Source organism: Aquila chrysaetos, chromosome 17, assembly GCF_900496995.4.
Source record: "Aquila chrysaetos chrysaetos chromosome 17, bAquChr1.4, whole genome shotgun sequence".
NCBI lineage: Eukaryota > Metazoa > Chordata > Aves > Accipitriformes > Accipitridae > Aquila > Aquila chrysaetos.
Genome location: NC_044020.1, coordinates 7,143,910 through 7,153,100, shown reverse-complemented (window position 1 = coordinate 7,153,100; position 9,191 = coordinate 7,143,910). Strand labels below are relative to the sequence as shown.

Here is a 9,191-nt window from a genome sequence, read left to right as displayed (position 1 = left end):
TTTCTGGAGGCAGGCCAACCAAATGAAGAAAATCAAACTGTAAACTCCATGAACTTTGTATGATGCTGAGATTTGTTTATTTATAACAAAATGGAGAAAAAAGAGGCAGGAGCACCTATCTCATAACATGAACTGTACAGTGTAAAATAAATATAAATCTAAGAAGCAGTCAGGCCCAGGAATCCAAAACAAAGTTTGTTCAAAACGTGAGCAGAGGCACAGCTGTCACAATGCTGACTTGGCATTCTTCAGGTTTCAAAGGAACGTCAAGTCCATTGGTATTTCCATATCCAAGTAAATCGATACCTCGCCGTAGCTGCAGACACTGCTCTCATTCACAGTCCTTCATCAGGGAAACAACCAGAATGGCAGTTGTCCTTGGACAGACACAAAAAAAACCCCAAACCAAGCAACACGTGAATAATTGCACAGCGATATCGTATTTCTGCCTTTCATACAGAAGCCAAATTGGAGTTCTAAGTTGTCATAATCTCAGTTACGGTTTGGAAAAGTGATTCCCAAGCAGAGTTTGTGGACCACTAGTCATCCACAGCAATCCTCAGAACCACCAATGCTCTGGGCTCCTGGCAGACAAAATCTGAAGGTTGACAATGGTTCATTGCTTTAACTTTTTAAATTATTACTGACTTCTCAGAATAAATTCGCTCTCAATTCTTTTTTAGAAAAACAAGTTCTTTCTGCAGTCATTTTAGGTATTACGCTGAATTTGGTCTACAGCATGTAGTTTAGGAAGCGTAGTTTTTGTCCTTACTATGTAATTGGCTATTGCAAATTGCCTGCAGGAAATTTAGAAATAAGACAAGTTCTTCAAGGGTGACTAATGCTTTACCTGGAGAAAACAGGCTTTATTTTGCACTGTCTACAAAATTTCTTTAAAAAAATATGGCTGAAAGTTTACAGAGTATTTCCAAAATGTTAATATGCTGACAGATGAGTAAATATAAAGGCTGAAATCAAATGAGAATTTGAGTAATTCACTGTATGTGACTGGAAAGAGAATTTGCTCTCTGAATACTTGTCTTTTTCGAGTTAGAGGGCGGTGGGGTTATTTTCGGAAGGTTCGCCGGCACACGGAGGACAGGTGGTTCTACGGCTGGCCAGCCTAACGGTGGCAGGAAGGCTGGAACCACGCAACGTTTACTTTATCTTAGTTCACCAAAACAAGGCTTCAGCTGCGGTTTTCGAGAAGCAGAAACCGTGACCAGCCGGCAGCAGCAGCTGATGAGAACCAGAGAAGAGGGCAGGCCGCTGTGAGACAGACGGAGGCCTACGTGGGTTTATCTCCCGTGGGCTCCTCTAAAATGGCGGCCGGGACAGACACCGGTGGGCTCCCGGCTGGCGGAAAGGTTTGTGCCTTTTGTGAACGCTGAGCACGAGGGGGGACAAAATCCCAACGAGGGGCCATTGCAGTACAGCGTGAAGAAAAAGCCGGTCTTCTTTACCGCTGCCCTCGTCCCAACTTCAGTTCGTGACTACGATAATCTTGGCATGCAAGAGAATATTTCTCCTATAACCTCCCATTCTTGTTCCCGCTTGCTCAGTTTTCGGTGTCTTGCTGACAACGCTTAGCTTGGTTAAGTAGCACGACTCTGCTATAAATCTCAGGTACAGCTCTGCTCGCAGCAAGTTAGACCAAATGGCAGCTAAAACTCTGGCAACTCCCTGCAGCCTGCTTTTGCAGGACTCCTCCAACTTTTCCTGCCTTTGGTGGATCAAAATCAGTGGGAGGCAATTATTATTATTTTTAGCAGAAAGCAGAGTGCAGGAACCATAAACTGGCTGGAAAGGTCCGAAATGTGGAAAATCTGAAATTATACAAAGGCTTGTTTTCAGTCCCCGTTTATTATCATAAAGCAGCAAAATCTGATTCTCTTCCTATCACTAAAGCTTTCTCACTGACCGGTTTGCCACATTTCTGTTGGCACCTCTCACCACAGGTGTCCTTGATCCAAGGTTTGTATCTGTGATTCAAACAGTAACGAAGGAATGCAAATATTTCAAATATTGAATTAGTTTGGATTGAATGTCATTTTTGAGCACTTTTGGATGTTTGCCCTTAAAAGAAGCAATAAAGAAGCAAAAAAAGAAAAAAAACCCCCACCTTTTAAATTTAGCTTTCTGCACTAAGGTGATTAACTCTCTTCCATCCCAATCCCCCCAGTCACCCTGTGTTTTTACTCTAGTATTTGTATTACCACTTTGAGAATAAGTTCCTTATGATTTTGCTTTGTGGAAAACTATGCGCCAGCTTTAAAGCTTCTACAGTAAGTTTTTATTTATGAGTCATTTGTACCAAAACCAGACACTTTTGGAACTGAATGCTGCCAAGTCAGGACATCTAAGGAAAACAAAACTGAAAATTTAACATTAAATCTTTTTAAAGTTCCTTACAATGATCTGACAGCAGAAAACCTCCTGCCTCTCGTGATATTTAGAATTTCATATTTTGTCATATATTCTCCTAACTGTATGGAAGCAGTCAGAGGTGATAATTTCTGTTTAGGTAGTATGTCTGCGCTTTTGCAACAGTTTAAGCATTATTATACTTGCCATTTTAAAACAGGTGATGCCAAGCAAATTTTTGGAGCCGTCACCCTTTGGCCACACGTACACATGTGCTGACGTGGGACAAAGGTTTTCTCAGCGGGAGCTCATACTTTCTGCTCTACTCATACCTATTGGGGACCTTAACGAGCATTTATCATGCTGGTCTAAGTTGCTCTCTCTCTTTCTGTCTTGCCATGATGAGTATATGATGAGAGCAAGTGATGTCAAAGCCCCAAAAGTTCGGATCTGCAACACACAGTTACATAGTCCTGCTTTTTCCTTGGGTCTTTCTCTCCCATGTGTACAAATCAGCTCCTACGTAGACAAGAAAAGGAATGAACGCAATGATCAGTAGAACTTTGTCATTCAGAAGTGACTTCTAGCTTGCCATTCCATCTACCCTTTTGCAAGTACAAGTCTTTTTACTGCAAGGATGCTAGGGAAGTTAATAAGCAGATGTTACAGATCTTATAGTGATGATGTTAATAAAGACTAGAAAGACTGCTTTTCAAATAGGTAAAACCGCGTAACATGATATTTCCTATCTGCATGTTTTAAATATGAGACAAATTATGGGCTCTTTTGATAATTCAGTTCCTCTTTGGTAATAAAATGCTTCTGGATTAGGTATGAATTAATCTAAAAAGCTAAGTATGTAGAACAAATAGGAGTCTCTCCACTCCTATTTTTGAATTTAAAACAGGATTGGGATGAAAAAGAAAGCCAAAACATCTCCCAGCATAACACAAAAAGAACAAAATACATCATATCTTCATTGAGGCAATCTTAGCAGCTTTATGCAAATATTTCTGACTGACCATAAAGATTTGTAACGTTTCAAAGGGAATGTGACAAAAATCATTGTTTTAAAGTTTCATACAAATCAATTATACCTCCTTCCAAGTACTCTGAAGTCTTTCAAAATAGAAAAACTGGTTATAAAATGTTCTTTCCAGATCTTTCCATTTAATCTTTCAAACATTCACTTTGCCAGCTAAATCAAACTCACTTGCTGAACACAAAATATCTACACAAACAAAGATGAACATTTTTGCATTTGTGGAATTTAAGCTGCTGCCCCCCTAGAGCTCAAATGAATGATGCAGAGTCATCCTGGCTGTCGTTTTACTAGATTGCTTGTTTGTTTGTTTGTGTGTTTTGTTTTTAGGGAAAAACTAACTTTTAGTATCTCTGTGGTTCCACCCAACCAATTAGAGAAAACCTGCTACCATATGGGACATACGTCACCACTTCTGTGCTTTATTATTTGCTACTGTCTTTTTTTCTCATTAGGAATCCAAGTCACTAACCATGTTCGATGGAAAAATACAAGTTTACTGAAGGCTGCAACTGAGTTTTGACTCTCAGGAAATGCAGTTCTAACTCATTTCCTCAAGTGCCTGCCTATATATTTGGGGATGGCCAAGATACACAATTTATACCATTCAGGCATTCTCCAGACATTCGAAGTGGGATGCAATTTTCTCTAATCCTAGAGTTGCCCATTTTTCCACTTCGCCAGCCAAAAAAACGTGTTTAGAGGATGCGTTATAGGTGCCTGTGGCAACTGGGTATGTTTATCAGGGCATCTGTTGTTGCACCTTTTTACTGCTCTGTCAGAAAACTATTTCCTTTTATTGCAATTGGAGTTTTCAGTTTTCTTTCAAGAAACCCCTCCAATATTCAGAGAGCCTTTCGGTGCGTGCTATTAGTGCCAAAAAATAAAGTTTTACCAGACCTCTTCCCAACATCTACTTTATATGCACCACTGCCTATTTTTTATTAGGTGTTATTTGGTATCTTTTCCACACTATCCCTCCTCACACAAGAAGAATGAGTCAACCCTTTTCTCTTAGTCTCTGCAGCTTATACGTATTAAAATTTCAAGCCAAAACTGGACTTTGCAACCGTCATGTGTTTTTTCCCATAAGCACGCAAGCTGTAAATTGTCAGTTTTAAAGCTACCTGCGCAACAGTACAATCTGAGCCTCCTCCACGAGTGTACTGCCATTTGTGTTTTAATTTTGCAGTTATGCTCTGTATTTCCATAGGGAGCCTCCCGTTTCATAGTCTTTCCTGGACAGCGGTGCAGGGCGTACCATTACTTTCACGGTTTTTGCATGTGGTCCTCTGAAGCCTTTGAGCTGAGGGGAGCTCAGCAGAAAACGTTGTGGCAGAAATGGCCAGGGAAATCCCTACTGCGGGCTCTGCGTCCCTCCAGCTCCGGCGTGTTGTGGTGCCGGGCTGGGTGCTGCCAGGGGCACCGTCCCCACTCAGGACAAGGGGCAAATTGGGCTAGCAAAGGTTTTACTGAAGGCTGGGAAGTTCTGGTGGGGCTGGACCTCACTGGGAAGAGAGAGATGATCGAGGAGGGCAATCACCAGTCTTGGAGCTCTTTGAGAAAACCCTCAGATCTGATTTTCTGGCTTGACTTCAGACTTTCCTCCACACTACGAACGCGCTTGGTGATCACTGGACTGTGTGACGATCAGGGTGTTTGTCTCTGGACCCGATCCTGAACCGCAAACTCAACCTGACCTCAAACCCGCCTCATCACTACGGACTTGCCTGGCGATCCGGACTCTTGGTCCGACTCGGATCCCGTCACCGGACCCTCTCTGCTCACCTTGCCCGGGGGCTGCGGGACTGCGGCCGTGCTGGCCCGCTCTGGGCCCTGCTCCTGCCTTGCCACCAGCCGCAGGTCCCGTCTCGCCCTCCCTCAAGGGGAGGGAACTTGCCCCTGCTGCTCCCTGACAAATGCTTCCCCTCTGATCTAAAGGCCAGGACACCGAAGCTTCTCAAAAACACAAGTTTTTAAAAATACAGAAAAAAAAGCAACTGACTTTTTCTGCTTAACTTTCTCAAGAAGACATTTTGAGTCAAACTTTTCAGAAACAAGTCATCCCAAGAAGGGCACCTGGTCTGGAACATTTCACCCCAATGGCTGAAACGCGGCAGCTCTGAAACTCTGCTCTAAGTGGCTCTGAAATTTTTCTAAATGCTTCCGTGCCATTTTGCAAGAAAGGGATGCAGGGACTGAGGAGAAGAATGGAAAGAGGGGACTGGGCAAGTCAGCAAGGCATCGTGAAGGAGCTGGAGGAAGCAAAAGGAGCAGAAGGTCAGTCTTTCCTCTCCGGGAGCTCCAGTCATTCCTAGGAAAGAAACGTGAGCTGAAAATTGACTCCAACTGCTGCAACCAGCTCAGATTCACCATCACGGTGTAAGAGAGCAGGCAGGAATTTCAAGTGGCATCTTGACCAGTCGCACTCAGAGCTGACATACTTTGGGGAAATATGGACAAACGCTCTGGTTTAGAGAGCTAAATATTATTCCTGCTATTGCCATGGGATTGTTTATGCAAATGAATGTCATGCAGAAAGGGTTTAGAAGGAATGAAAAATATGACAGCCCGTAAGTCAAGACACTAAATTGGGTAGTTGAAGTGAAAGGCACTCTTAAGTCAGACTTCTTAACTTTAGCCTTTGTTTAAGCTCAGTGCCTGATTTAACTACGGGGAAAAGAAGGCCTTTGTTAATGATTTAATCCTTTGCCTTTCACTGAAAAAGCTTGTGCATATAACATACAAAAATCATAGAGCAACACTGAGAAATACTAGCACTGGTGTTTCTTATCTTTGCAGTTCACAGGTAAGTATGTCATCTTGGCAGTAAAATGGAGATTACCGTGCTTAAAGCAGCTGTAACTTTCCCCTCCCCACATACCAGAGAACCAAAAACTGGAGACATCCCTCCTGGAAAATTAAACATTTTCAAAAATACTTACTTTTCTGTGTTCTGTTCAGCAAATCTGGGGGTTTGTTTTTTGGGTTTTTTTTCCCTTCTTTCTTCCTTCTTTCACATGCAGCACAGACCATTTACAAAAAGAATTACAGGTGGCTTCCTGAGAGTAGTGATCCAGGAGAAGAGGAAAGGGACAGCAGCCTTAGGATGTTTTCTATTTACATATCCTAACCAGGAGGTTTCTGTTCCCTCTCATGCAACTTTACAAAACTGTCTTGAAAACAACAATCAAGCCACAAAATTATTCAGCTACTAGTTTTCCAACGTTACTATGAAATAGTTCAGGTATTGCACGCCCTAGTGTTTTGGGGTTTGGGGGTTTTTTTCACTTGTGTTTTGTTAAAGAATGATTTTTGTAAGGCTGACCTAATGTATTTGTGATTTCCCTCTGGGACTCTTGAATGGAAGTGCTAGGGAGGAGAAAAGCTTTTATGTGGCTTTCCCTTCCCCATGTCTTCTTTGCTGATCTAGAACCATCTGATCTTGGCTTGTGCCTAAAGGCAAATAGACCAGAGCTGTAACTGCGGTGTGATGGTTTCAGTGATTTTACAGAAGAAGGTTTCATCACAATGTTCCCCCTTCTTCCCAAATCTTGAGTAACAAAAAGCCATAAACCAAAGAAAAAAACATTTCAGAGCAAGGTGAGGAGAAGCCAGGAAATGGTTTGTGATGGCAGGAATTAGGGGAACTTAAGTTGAAATTAGGGACGGCAATGTGTATTGCTATCACTCTGTGACTTAATGAACTTCAACAACAAGCCTGAATATTTTTAAAGGCCCTTGGGACAGCAGAAAAGAGAATTTCTGATCTCTGAAAACACCGAAGAAGTTTTACTGGTTTTTTTCCATCAAATTACCAGCTGCTATGGTTAAAAACAAATCCTGCCATCATCTATTTTGTTAATTCTTTGTTTTTTTCAGAAAAAAGAGTATAACTTGTAGACCAAAACCTTATGTAGGTCACTAAGGTTGCATAAAATACTGTGTAAATGCTGTCATAAAACCAAACAAAGCAAAATTATTCTGCCGTAAATAACATGTGGTTACCATTTGTTTACAATTTAGTCCAGCTATCAAAACAAGCTAAACATTTTGATAAACGGTTCACAGTCATTTTGTAAAGAGCACAGATTAGGGGAGGTATATCCAACATCTGCTCTTCTAGCTGAACCTCAGCTCCCTCTGCCTGGGCAATACGCAAGCTACCAGAGCCCGGGGTCAGGCTACATCGGCTAATGGTCTATGCTGCTCACTGCATTTTGCGCTGATGAGCTGATTCGAGTGAAGCCATCCTAATATTTTAAAAGAGAAGAAAGAAATGCGATGAATTCCCTCTTCGTTTCATTTAATTCTTTATGAAAGAAAGGATTTATAAGAAGAGTGGGATTGGGGGTTGACAACATATCATTTTCTTAGTACACAAATGACTTAAAATCAGCAATTGTAATTTGTCTGGAGGATAAACACGGAAATATTTTGCACTAAAGAGCTGTTGGAAGTGATGTGCGGAGGGGGAATGTCTGGTTGCCTGTGGAGACTGAAGGGAGGCTTGCTTCAAAGCCAAGTTTCAAATATCATCTGTTTTCACTATAACACTATGTAACAAAACAAGCCCCAGTAAAATTTTGATTTAAGTGGGAGAGAATTTAATTGTTTTGCTTTTTTTCACTGTCATCTCTCCTCTAATTCAGAAAGATGTTTGAAGGAATTTTGTTTGCTTGGGTCTTGGACATAAATAAAGAATGCGCACTGCTCCGGAACAGATGAAGTGTTGCAAATTGGAACTAAAAACATAAACATGTTGGGAAGTTAGGAGTGTGTATGTGAGAATGTGTACGTGTGGATGCATTTTTTGTGAAGTGAAAGAGTTTATATAACAAAAACTTTCAAAATCTAGGGATAAAGACTCTGTCCATAATAAAGTTAACTATCAACAAATGCTTTTTTCTCCCCAGTTCACTGTGTTTTCATATGTAGGCTAGAGAAAAGGAGGTCAAGCAAAACTACTCAGTGAAGACCGGCACTAAAGCGAATCTGCTATGCAGCCCTAAAATCAGAAATGCTGTCTGTCTTCTAGCTAAGTATCAAGTGCACGTGTTATTGGAGAAAGGACATAAACTGCATCGGTGGACAATTGCTTGCAACTGACAGATATGAAATCTGGAAGGGATGAGCAAAATGACCGCTGGTCTTAAGTTTCTCTCTTGTGGCAGGGTGATACTCTGGGCAGGTGATTCCTGCGTGATAAGGAGTCTCACGCAATAAGGATGGACACTGAAAAACGGCCAAAGTATGGCATTCAAAGTTGCACGGCTAGTACCTGGACTGATTGCGTGATATTAATTGTGGCTATAGCTTGATTGTGTGCTCAGTGTGTGAGTAAAATGGTAGTTAAAGACGCCCAAGAGAGAAAACAACCAAAAGCTAACAAAAAAAAATGCCGTAACCTCTTTTAAAAAAGGAAAAGGGAAGACCTCTCGGGGGAAGGTGGGGCTCATGTCTCCTGAAGTCAGGTTATTGGGGTCAGCAGAGCCCCATCGTATATAGTCTGGCAAACCCCGCTACTGACAGCGCATCCATTACTTACCAGACTGCCCGAGCGAAGGCATCTGATGAAAGAATGCAGTGACAAATACTTGGGCAAGATTGAGCAATTCAGTCCCCAAGAGAGGTGAGATTAGCAACGCACCGTGCGGCAGCCAGCTGAGGCCTGACGATGGGTAGCTGTACTTTGTGCTGCTGATGGATGAGGCTCGTTTTAACGCCTGGAAATCCTGTGGAGGGCAACAGCACGTAATGGAGCAAAGGGATGGATGCCCAGGGG

The 9,191-nt window shown here is 42.0% G+C and overlaps 1 long non-coding RNA gene across 1 annotated transcript; it reads right to left on the bottom strand.

Moving 5' to 3' along the window:
- Window positions 1–665: 665 nt before the first annotated feature.
- Window positions 666–9,129, bottom strand: LOC121233904. Its single transcript, XR_005934261.1, has 2 exons — window positions 8,955–9,129; window positions 666–7,659 (listed from the first exon to the last, which is right to left on the bottom strand). It is a non-coding gene; the product is annotated as an uncharacterized LOC121233904 (long non-coding RNA).
- Window positions 9,130–9,191: the final 62 nt, after the last annotated feature.